Raw genomic sequence first — 13,165 nt, 5'->3', positions numbered from 1 at the left:
ATTATTTCCTTGCTTTAATTCTTGTGAATATGTATGCATGTTGTTATCACCAGAATTTGACCGAGTCAGAGGTGGGCCGCGATCAAGATGGGCTTGAAGATTATATACGGAAGAAATACGTGAATCGGCCTTATATGCAAAGTTTGGGCTAGTTTGCCCTTGTATCTGTAACATATTAGATTACGTGTCGGTTAGGAGTTAGAGTTTTACCCGTGCACGGTTAGGTGCACGCTTGAATTAGAAAGTCCCTTGGACTATAAATATGTATCTAGGGTTTATGAAATAAACAACAACCAACGTTCAACACAATCAATCTCGGCGCATCGCCAACTCCTTCGTCTCGAGGGTTTCTCCCGGTAAGCACCATGCTTCCTAGATCGCATCTTGCGATCTAGGCAAGCATAAGCTTATTCACGTTGTTCATGCGTTGCTCGTGTCGAAGCCTTTTTGATGGCGAGCAACGTAGTTATCTTAGATGTGTTAGGGTTAGCATTGTTCTTCGTATCATATGCTGTCGTAGTGCAACCCTTATACATCTAGCCGCCCTTACACCTATCTTAGGTGTAGGGGCGGCACCCCGCTTGATCATTGTTTAGTAGATCCGATCCGTTACGGTTGCTCCTTGTTCTTCAAGGATTAGTTTAATATCCGCAATAGTTAGGCCTTACAAAGGGTTGGAGGATCCAGCGGCGTGTAGGGTGTAGTTTGCTAGCCCTAGACAGGATGTTCCGGGATCAACCTCGTGTTGGTTTTTAGGCCCTGTCTAGGATCGGCTTACGATCACCGTACGCGAGCGCGAGGCCCAATCGTGAGTAGGATGATCCGATTATGCGGTGAAAACCCTAAATCGTCGTAGATCGCTTTAGCTTTATCTTGATCAAGCAGGACCACCATATATTCGTACACCTCGTACGAATCATGGGTGGATCGGCTCTTTGAGCCGATTCACAGGACAACTCCGAGAGCCGATCGAGGCTCGTATTTAACGTTTACGTGTATGCCATGCAGAAACTAAGCGAGGCATCATCCAACACCTTCCTGACCAGGTATAGGTCAGGTGGCACGCCCTTGCGACAGCATCGGACGTGTGACCAGAAGGCTTTGCGGTCCGTCGCTCTGAGGGACTGGGGCCAGCCGCAGCCCTGGGTTGTTCCCGGCTCTACGGTGTTGCAAGTCGCTGCCCGTCGGTGGGTTTCTGACCGCAACACATTCTGGCACGCCCGGTGGGACAATCTTCGACATCCACCACATCGCCATCTACATCCGAGATGGCGGAAAGCACTCCGGTCAAGTACGAGGATCTGACTGACGAGCTCAAGAAGAAGCATGACGAGATCAAGGCGGTCCTCGAAGCCGACCTCATCGGCTCTTTCCACGGAACCCGCTCCCATGGCATCGGGTGGAAGGGGTTCTCACCTGAAGGCGCGCTCGATGGAGTGGACCTGTCCACCCCGTCGAAGAACGCACCGGGTCGCTGCGTCAGGAGATCAACTTCATGGTGGCTCATTCGCTGCACCGCCACTCGAGAGCCTCGGTGAACACTTTGGAGCGTGTCGCTCGCGCGTGATCCAGGAAATCATGAGCCATCAGTATTCTCCGTCGGGACCAGCTCTTGGGACTTACAAAGGAGAAACACCATTCCAGTCCCATCCACCGCTGCCGTTCGCGTTGGCAGCACCAGAAGTGCCGAACTCATCGGCATGCGTCATCTACAAGATTGGTGGTGACCCTAGTGACTACCAATTCCTACCTGAGGCGCCCAAGGAGATCCCGCGCACGGATACACGTGCGCATACGTGCCAGACTGCAGTAACTGGGCACTCTCGAACCAGGCTGCAACAGCAGGGGTCTCTGGAACGACAGGAGGAACGTCGGGAGCAGATCTTGAGAAGCAAACGTGGTTAGCTAAGTACGCCACTCCGACAAACCTCCGCAGCTCAGCTCCTGCAGCTTGGCTCAGACACTGGAAAAGCAAGCATGGCTGGCTAAGTATGCCACCCCGGCGAATCTTCAGGGTTCGACACCTTCAGCCATCACCGCGGATCAGATTTGTACAATTCTGAAAGATCAGTTCGGCATGATGACGAAAAGGAAGACGTTCGGCTATACCAAGCCGTACCCCAACGAGTACGAATTGATCCCGCTACCGCCCAAATATCGGCTCCCTGACTTCACAAAGTTTAGTGGATCGGATGGTTCCAGCTCCATCGAGCATGTGAGCCGATATTTGGCACAGCTGGGCACGATCTCAGCATCGACGAGCTGCGTGTGAGGTTCTTCGCACGGTCCCTCACAGGATCGGCTTTCGGGTGGTACACATCGCTGCCACCAAACTCAATCCGGACTTGGAAGCAGCTTGGAAGAGCAGTTCCATGAGCAGTATCACTCGGAGGCTTCCGAGGCTGGTATTGCCGATCTAGCACAAGTACGACGAAGCGCGGGGAAACGAGTGTCGAATACATCCAGCGCTTCAGGACCATTAGGAACCGATGCTATTCGGTTCACGTAAGTGAAAAAGAAGCGATCGAATTGGCGGTGGTGGGTCTCTCATCATCAATCAAGGACGTGGCCTCCCAAGCGAGACTACCCTTCATTGGCGCACATGGTGCAGAAGCTGTCAGCATATGAACAGCGCCACCCAGATGTTTACCAGGACAAATTCAAGCGTGTGGTGGTCCTGGTTGAGGCAGACGAGGATGAAGGTGCTGCGGGGGATTGAGAGGTAGCAGTGGCTGAGTGGACTCGGGCGGCAGGCCCCGTGTCCTGCAAGTGGGTTAAGCCACAAGGCCCTCCAAAAGGGTTCGACTTCGACGTGACCAAAGCTGAGCAAATTTTCGACCTCTTACTCACGGAGAAGCAGCTAAAGGTACCCGAAGGCCACAAGATCCCCACGGTGCAGGAGCTGAACGGAAAGCCATACTGCAAGTGGCATAACACGTTCACCCACACCACTAACGACTGCAGGGTGTGGCGTCAGCAGATCCAAATGGCGATAGAAAAAGGGCGGTTAATTTTCAACCAGTACGCCATGAAGGTCGACACACACCCCTTCCCCGCCGCTAACATGGTGGAGTATACTTACCATGGAGGGTGCCAGCCAGATTTCTCGTGCAATATCAACATGGTGGGACCTGGGCACCACTCTGGTAAGGATGGAGATGAGGGCAGCTGCTCTCATAGCAAAGACACGAGAGGAAGCCGCTCCACGCGATCGGCTCCGCCACGACGGCAAGCGCTACGTCACAGAGGGAGAAGCGAAGAACATAAGATATCAGCGACCTCTCTCTGATCACCTCCTCAACAAGTATGTGAGTCAGTATGACCAACGCCGAAGATACAACGACGATGATGAAAAAGATCGTCTGGCTAGGGACGAAAGGAGACGTCGTCGGCACGATCACGACGAGGAGCGATATGAGCGCCACGCCAAGGAAAAGTCGAGGGAGCAAGACGACGTGGATAGGCACTCGGGACCGCCCCTTCTTCGTACACCGCTGGGATTCAGGAATGAGCCGATTGCCAACAATCGGCAATTGCCCGTAATGCAAACAGAAGAAGAAGGATGCAGCTAACGTGTCTGTATTCAAGCGTCTAGGGCCTCTCCCGCCTCGGAACAAGCATGCCGAGTCCGCTCGGGTGGAAGATCTCGAGGAACCGGAGGACGATGATGAAGAAGACAAATATCATCGGCCAAGGTGGTGCCCCGATGGGCTCAGCCGTTCCCGTAAGCGAAGGGTTCAGCGTCCGCATGGGTTGGAGGAAGCCGAAAGATTATACCCGCACACGTTGAGGAAGGCACGGCCCGATCCGGCCGCCAAAATTCAGCGAACCCCGGACGAAGAAGGTCGGCCACCGATACGTCTCCAACGTATCGATAATTTCTTGTGTTCCATGCCACATTATTGATGTTATCTACATGTTTTATGCACACTTTATGTCATATTCGTGCATTTTCCGGAACTAACCTATTAACAAGATGCCGAAGTGCCGGTTCTGTTTTCTCGCTGTTTTTGGTTTCAGAAATCCTAGTAACGAAATATTCTCGGAATCGGACGAAATCAACGCCCGGGTTCCTATTTTACCCGGAAGCATCCGGAACACACGAGAACCGCCGGAGAAGAGGCACGGGGCCACCAAACCCTAGCCCGGCGCGGCCAAGGGGGGCGCCCCCTAGGGTGTGGACCCCCTTCGACCTTCCTGCGCCGCCTCTCCGCCTATAAAGAGCCCCTGGATCAGAAAACCCGATACCAATTGACGAAACCCACGAAACCCGCCGAGCCGCCGCCATCGCGAAGCCAAGATCCGGGGGACGGGAGTCTCCGTTCCGGCACCCTGCCGGAGCGGGGAAGTGCCCCGGAAGGCTTCTCCATCGACACCGCTGCCATCTCCACCGCCATCTCCATCACCGCTGCTGCTCCCATGAGGAGGGAGTAGTTCTCCATCGAGGCTCGGGGCTGTACCGGTAGCTATGTGGTTCATCTCTCTCCTATGTAGTTCAATACAATAATCTCATGAGCTGCCTTACATGATTGAGATTCATATGATGATGCTTGTAATCTAGATGTCATTATGCTAGTCAAGTGAGTTTTACCTATGTGATCTCCGGAGACTCCTAGTCCCACGTGTGTAAAGGTGACGAGTGTGTGCACCGTGTGGGTCTCTTAGGCCATATTTCACAGAATACTTACTCATTGAATAGCATAGTGAGGTGCTTATTTATATCTCTTTATGATTGCAGCATGTTTGTATCACAATTTATCCATGTGCTACTCTAGTGATTTGTTATTAAAGTAGTTTATTCCTCCTGCATGTGTGCAAAGGTGACGAGTGCGTGCACCGTGTTAGTACTTGGTTTATGCTATGATTATGATCTCTTGTAGATTATGAAGTTAACTATTGCTATGATATATTGATGTGATCTATTCCTCCTACATATGCATGAAGGTGACGAGTGTGCATGCTATGCTAGTACTTGGTTTAGTAGCGTTGATCTATCTTACACTAAAGGTTACTTAAACATGAGCATTATTGTGGAGCTTGTTAACTCCGGCATTGAGGGTTCGTGTAATCCTACGCAATGTGTTCATCATCCAACAAAAGTGTAGAGTATGCATTTATCTATTCCGTTATGTGATCAATGTTGAGAGTGTCCACTAGTGAAAGTCTATTCCCTAGGCCTTGTTCCTAAATACTGCTGAGTTACTACTTGCTTGTTTACTACTGCTGCGTTACTACTATCTGCGTTACTACTGCTTGTTTCTTGTTTCTTCGCGTTACTACTGCTGCAATACCACCACCATCAACTACACGCCAAGCACTTTTCACGGCACCGTTGCTATTGCTCATACTTATTCATACCACCTGTATTTCACTATCTCTTCGCCGAACTAGTGCACCTATTAGGTGTGTTGGGGACACAAGAGACTTCTTGCTTTGTGGTTGCGGGGTTGCATGAGAGGGATATCTTTGACCTCTTCCTCCACGAGTTCGATAAACCTTGGGTATCCACTTAAGGGAAACTTGCTGCTGTTCTACAAACCTCTGCTCTTGGAGGCCCAACACTGTCTACAGGAAAGGAGGGGGAACGTAGACATCAAGATATTTTCTAGCGCCGTTGCCGAGGAGGAAAGGTAAAAAGGCACTCATACTACGGTCTCAGGTAAAGTATTTTTCTGGCGCCGTCGTGTGTGTGCTCAAAGCTATTTCCTTTAGATCCTGCAATTGCATCTTGTTGTTTCTTGTTTACACTAGTTTGGCATAATGTACAAGAGTGAGCTTCTTATTCTATTTCCTGATTTAAAACATGGATTGTTTGATGCGAAAATTAAAAAACCTATGAAATCTTCTTTGCATGCTGGTAGTAATATTAGTATGAACGCTTTGAACACCATTGTTGACAATGATATAGAAAGTTCTAAGCTTGGGGAAGCTGGTTTTCATGATATTTTTAGTCCCCCAAGCATTGAGAAGAAAATTTTCTTTGATGATACTTTGCCTCCTATTTCTGATGATTATAATGATAGTGGTCTTTTGATGCCACTTACTGCTGAGAGTAAATTTTGTTGTGATTATACTATGCCTCCTACACTTGATGAGAATAATAATGATAGCTACTTTGTTGAATTTGCTCCCACTACAACTAATAAAATTGATTATGCTTATGTGGAGAGTAATAATTTTATGCATGAGACTCATGATAAGAATGCTTTATGTGATAGTTATATTGTTGAGTTTGCTCATGTTGCTACTGAAAGTTATTATGAGAGAGGAAAATATGGTTGTAGAAATTTTCATGTTACTAAAATGCCTCTCTATGTGCTGAAATTTTTGAAGCTACACTTGTTTTATCTTCCTATGCTTGTTACTTTGCTCTTCATGAACTTGTTTATTTACAAGATTCCTATGCATAGGAAGCATGTTAGACTTAAATGTGTTTTGAATTTGCCTCTTGATGCTCTCTTTTGCTTCACATACTATCTTTTGCGAGTGCATCATTAAAACTGCTGAGCCCATCTTAACGGCTATAAAGAAAAGAACTTCTTGGGAGATAACCCATGTGTTATTTTGCTACAGTACTTTGTTTATTATTTGTGTCTTGGAAGTTGTTTACTACTGTAGCAACCTCTCCTTATCTTAGTTTTGTGTTTTGTTGTGCCAAGTAAAGTCTTTGATAGTAAAGTAAGTACTAGATTTGGATTACTGCGCAGTTCCAGATTTCTTTGCTGTCACGAATCTGAGCCCACTGCCCTGCAGGAAGCTCAGAAAATTATGCCAATTTACGAGCATGATCCTCAGATATGTACGCAACTTTCATTCAATTTGAGCATTTTCGTTTGAGCAGGTCTGGTGGCCTAATAAAATCCATCTTTACGGACTGTTCTGTTTTGACAGATTCTGCCTTTTATTTCGCATTGCCTCTTTTGCTATGTTTGATGAATTTCTTTGATCCATTAATGTCCAGTAGCTTTATGCAATGTCCAGAAGTGTTAAGAATGATTGTGTCACCTCTGAACATGTTAATTTTTATTGTCCACTAACCCTCTAATGAGTTGTTTCGAGTTTGGTGTGGAGGAAGTTTTCAAGGGTCAAGAGAGGAGGATGATATACTATGATCAAGGAGAGTGAAAGCTCTAAGCTTGGGGATGCACCCGGTGGTTCACCCCTGCATATATCAAGAAGACTCAAGCGTCTAAGCTTGGGGATGCCCAAGGCATCCCCTTCTTCATCGACAACATTATCAGGTTCCTCCCCTGAAACTATATTTTTATTCGGCCACATCTTATGTACTTTACGTGGAGCGTCTGTGTGCTTTTGTTTTTGTTTTTGTTTGAATAAATTGGATTACATCATGCTTGTGTGGGAGAGAGACACGCTCCGCTGGTTCGTATGAACACATGTGTTCTTAGCTCATAATATTCATGGCGAAGTTTCCTCTTCGTTAAATTGTTATATGGTTGGAATTGGAAAATGATACATGTAGTAATTGCTATAATGTCTTGGGTAATGTGATACTTGGCAATTGTTGTGCTCATGTTTAAGCTCTTGCATCATATACTTTGCACCTATTAGTGAAGAATACATAGAGCATGCTAAAATTTGGTTTGCATAATTGGTTTCTCTAAGGTCTAGATAATTTCTAGTATTGAGTTTGAACAACAAGGAAGACGATGTATAGTCTTATAATACTTGTAATATGTCTTTTATGTGAGTTTTGCTGTACTAGTTCATCCTTGTGTTTGCCTCAAACAACCTTGCTAGCCTAAACCTTGTATCGAGAGGGAATACTTCTCATGCATCCAAATACTTGAGCCAACACTATGCCATTTGTGTCCACCATACCTACCTACTACATGGTATTTCTCCGCCATTCCAAAGTAAATTGCTTGAGTGCTACCTTTAAACAATTCAAAATTTATTACCTCTTATTTGTGTCAATGTTTTATAGCTCATGAGGAAGTATGTGGTGTTTATCTTTCAATCTTGTTGGGCAACTTTCACCAATGGACTAGTGGCTTCATCCGCTTATCCAATAATTTTGCAAAAAGAGCTGGCAATGGGATTCCCGAGTCCCAAATTAATTAACAAAAATAGACACTCCTCCATGGTATGTGATTGTTGGACGGCACCCGAAGGATTCGGTTAGCCATGGCTTGTGTAAGCAAAGGTTGGGAGGAGTGTCATCATAATAAAACTAAAATAAAAAGGTACTCCTTCATGGTATGAGATTGTTGGCAGGCACCCGAGGATTCGGTTAGCCATGGTTTGTGAAAGAAAGGTTGGAAGGAGTGCCATCCAAAAATAAAATAAAGTGGGAGCCGCTCTTTGAAGGTTTGTCTGGCAAGGGGGTTAGAGTACCCGCTACCATTCGTTGACAACAACAAACACCTCTCAAAACTTTACTTTTATGCTCTCTTTATGTTTTCAAAATAAAAGCTCTAGCACAAATATAGCAATCGATGCTTTTCCTCTATGAGGACCATTCTTTTACTTTCAATGTTGAGTCAGTTCACCTATTTCTCTCCACCTCAAGAAGCAAACACTTGTGTGAGCTGTGCATTGATTCTTACATATTTGCATATTGCATTTGTTATATTGCTTTGCATTGACAATTATCCATGAGATATACATGTTATAAGTTGAAAGCAACCGCTGAAACTTAATCTTCTTTTGTGTTGCTTCAATGCCTTTAATTTGAATTATTACTTTATGAGTTAACTCTTATGCAAGACTTATTGATGCTTGTCTTGAAGTGCTATTCATGAAAAGTCTTTGCTTTATGATTCACTTGTTTACTCATGTCATACACATTGTTTTGATCGCTGCATTCACTACATATGCTTTACAAATAGTATGATCAAGATTATGATGGCATGTCACTCCAGAAATTATCTTTGTTATCGTTTTACTCGCTCGGGACGAGCGAGAACTAAGCTTAGGGATGCTGATACGTCTCCAACGTATCGATAATTTCTTGTGTTCCATGCCACATTATTGATGTTATCTACATGTTTTATGCACACTTTATGTCATATTCGTGCATTTTACGGAACTAACCTATTAACAAGATGCCGAAGTGCCGGTTCTCGTTTTCTCGCTGTTTTTGGTTTCAGAAATCCTAGTAACGAAATATTCTCGGAATCGGACGAAATCAACGCCCGGGTTCCTATTTTACCCGGAAGCATCCGAACACACGAGAACCGCCGGAGAAGAGGCACGGGGCCACCAAACCCTAGCCCGGCGCGGCCAAGGGGGGGCGCCCCCCTAGGGTGTGGACCCCCTTCGACCTTCCTGCGCCGCCTCTCCGCCTATAAAGAGCCCCTGGATCAGAAAACCCGATACCAATTGACGAAACCCACAGAAACCTGCCAGAGCCGCCGCCATCGCGAAGCCAAGATGCGGGGGACAGGAGTCTCCGTTCCGGCACCCTGCCGGAGCGGGGAAGTGCCCCGGAAGGCTTCTCCATCGACACCGCTGCCATCTCCACCGCCATCTCCATCACCGCTGCTGCTCCCATGAGGAGGGAGTAGTTCTCCATCGAGGCTCGGGGCTGTACCGGTAGCTATGTGGTTCATCTCTCTCCTATGTAGTTCAATACAATAATCTCATGAGCTGCCTTACATGATTGAGATTCATATGATGATGCTTGTAATCTAGATGTCATTATGCTAGTCAAGTGAGTTTTACCTATGTGATCTCCGGAGACTCCTAGTCCCACGTGTGTAAAGGTGACAGTGTGTGCACCGTGTGGGTCTCTTAGGCCATATTTCACAGAATACTTACTCATTGAATGGCATAGTGAGGTGCTTATTTATATCTCTTTATGATTGCAGCATGTTTGTATCACAATTTATCCATGTGCTACTCTAGTGATTTGTTATTAAAGTAGTTTATTCCTCCTGCATGTGTGCAAAGGTGACGAGTGCGTGCACCGTGTTAGTACTTGGTTTATGCTATGATTATGATCTCTTGTAGATTATGAAGTTAACTATTGCTATGATATATTGATGTGATCTATTCCTCCTACATATGCATGAAGGTGACGAGTGTGCATGCTATGCTAGTACTTGGTTTAGTAGCGTTGATCTATCTTACACTAAAGGTTACTTAAACATGAGCATTATTGTGGAGCTTGTTAACTCCGGCATTGAGGGTTTGTGTAATCCTACGCAATGTGTTCATCATCCAACAAAAGTGTAGAGTATGCATTTATCTATTCTGTTATGTGATCAATGTTGAGAGTGTCCACTAGTGAAAGTCTACCTTGTTCCTAAATACTGCTGAGTTACTACTGCTTGTTTACTACTGCTGCGTTACTACTCTTGCGTTACTACTTGCTTGTTCATTGTTTCTTTGCGTTACTACTCGCTGCAATACCACCACCATCAACTACACGCCAAGCACTTTTCCGGCACCGTTGCTACTTGCTCATACTTATTCATACCACCTGTATTTCACTATCTCTTCGCCGAACTAGTGCACCTATTAGGTGTGTTGGGGACACAAGAGACTTCTTGCTTTGTGGTTGCGGGGTTGCATGAGAGGGATATCTTTGACCTCTTCCTCCCTGAGTTCGATAAACCTTGGGTATCCACTTAAGGGAAACTTGCTGCTGTTCTACAAACCTCTGCTCTTGGAGGCCCAACACTGTCTACAGGAAAGGAGGGGGAACGTAGACATCAGCCACAAAGAAAAGAGTGGCGCCCCAAGCAAAGGAAAGCCGATGATGAGACATCGGCTAGCACAAACATGGTCTTCATCCTTCCAACGGAGTTTAGCGCTCTAGGATTATAAGAAGCACCTGTGGCACAACTGGACTGCGGCCCACGGCCGGTCATCTTTGAGAAGCCACGAGAAAGAAGTTACAGGCATCTGAAGGCCCTGTACTTGCGAGGATACATCAATGGGTAGCCTGTCAACAAGATGTTGGTGGATACTGGAGCGGCAGTTAACATTATGCCATACTCCATGCTACGTCGGTTGGGACGCTCCAGTTCGGATCTGATCAAGACCAATGTAACACTGAGCGATTTCAACGGCCAAGCATATGACGCACAAGGTGTTCTGAATGTGGATTTGACCGTAGGAAGGAAAACTGTCCCTACGACGTTCTTTATTGTCGACAGCAAAAGCTCCTATGCTGTCCTACTAGGGAGAGATTGGATCCACGCCAAGCTGTTGCATTCCATCCACGATGCACCAATGCCTAGTACGATGGGATGGAGATGAAGTAGAAGTCGTCCACGCGAGATGATTCAGCCGAGATTTCGACGGTTGGCATGAACGTTTGGGAGACATCAGGCCAAGAGCCACTCTCAGGCATCAATTTGGACGACTGCGAGCGCATCGACGTGACAAAGAATGGGGTTAGGCTGGTTTTATCCACCGGCCTGACCGTGTAACAAAAGCAAACATCAATGGACGAACGTGGCGATGCCGATCCGGGTGATCGGCCCCAAGGATCTATGGAGGAACGTTACAAAACCTTCATCGAGCAAGCAACGTGGAGGCCGATTCCAGCAATCGGCCAAAATTATCCTCACCTTCCATTCTACCTGGGTTCAACGCCAATCCAATGGGAAATGGGGTTACATCGGCTAATGAGCTAGAAGAAGTCCACACTGGTCCTAATCAAGCGATGTTCACACATAGCGCCCTGGCTAACCACAGAGCCGATTTCAGCAGTTCCCTGACAGAATCGGCTCGGGGGGCACCTAATCAGATGAACATGTGCAGTGAGATATTGGGGGCCGATAGAAAAATCGGCCCGTAAAAAAAAAGCCGATGCACGGCAATCGACTCTAGCACAAGGATCGTCTTAAAGGAACACAAGGAGTCCTTTGGATCTACCAGTAGCATGTGCAAAACACAAGGATCTCCAGCTCTGTGTTAGAGGAGTTCTACTTCTGAGCCGTTGCGTGATCATCTGCGATATCGACTTTCAATGGAGGAGGGGTGATCGGCTTTGGCTGGCTCTGCATGATAGGTCTCTCAGACATGATCTAGCCCAGGTCCATTTGTCTGAATGGCGCGCCCTCGTCTCTGTTTCGCCTTGACTGAGACTCGGGGGGCAGCTGGCCTGGTGGATGCTCTGTTTTGGAAAGCCGATTGGTTGGCCATCGGCTAGTCCTGCGCCGCGATTTCGTCAGGGGTGGTGATCCGGCGGAACTCAAACTCATTGATCGAAAGGATGAAGGATAGATCATGAAGGCTTGATGCGCTGACATCGGCTTATTTGAGCTTTGACCGAGACTGCAGTCACCCCATGGTCGAAAAGATGAAGGGCGGATTATGAGAGACCGATGCGTTGCCATCGGCTCATTGAGAATCGGTTTAAAAGAAATCGGCAAAATTGAATTGGGGGAACTTCTTCATTAATGAACAGGATTTCTTACAAAGAAAGAGCCGATTGCTCAAAGAAGGAAGAACAAAAGAAGGGTCTATTGACCAATCTACTGCTGCTAGTCCTACACTAGTAGATCCTAATCTACGGGCCATCGCTGCCCTCGTCGTCATCCTCGGAGCTCTCATCGGCACTACTGCCGATGGGCTCCTCGTCGCTGCTCCCGTAGCCCTCTACGGGAGCTTCATCCTCCTCTTCATCGTCGCTGCTGTCGTCGTCCCACCACATGCGGAGGCGTTTCGCTGGCGGGTAGCCCTCGAGGGAGTCGTCGTCGTCTACCTCCTCCTCTTCTTCAGATGAGGGGCAGCCGTCCCAGGGGAACCGGTCGTCCTCGCTTTCCGACTCCAGTTCCCCGTCGGCGAGGAACTGAAGATCTTCATCCCCGCTGGTCAAGGACTGGTCGTCCTCGGACCAGATGGAGGAGGCGTGGTCTTCCTGGTCCCATTCTTCTGGGGCGCGGATGTCCTCCGGCGTCTCGCGGGAGGAGGAAGACCCGTAGGAAAGATCGGAGGAGGAGGAGGAGGAAGAAGACATGGTGGCACAGGAGGGTTTTTGGGTGCTAATGCGAGGAGGATGAAGGAGGAGCAAGCTGTTTAGAACGGTTAAATAAAAGGGATATGAGGGCGATTCAATGCCACAGCAGTTTCCGAGGAGATGGTGCCCAACAGAAAAATTTTGCAGGCCACGTGGAGAAGTGGAAAGGGCAAGGCATCATGATGAAGGATTCAGCGGCGGGTTACTGCTCGCCACGACATGACCCGACGA

This window comes from Lolium rigidum, chromosome 5 (genome assembly GCF_022539505.1).
Source record: "Lolium rigidum isolate FL_2022 chromosome 5, APGP_CSIRO_Lrig_0.1, whole genome shotgun sequence".
Taxonomy (NCBI): Eukaryota; Viridiplantae; Streptophyta; class Magnoliopsida; order Poales; family Poaceae; genus Lolium; species Lolium rigidum.
The sequence above is the reverse complement of the archived record's forward strand: the minus strand, read 5'-3'. Positions refer to the sequence as shown.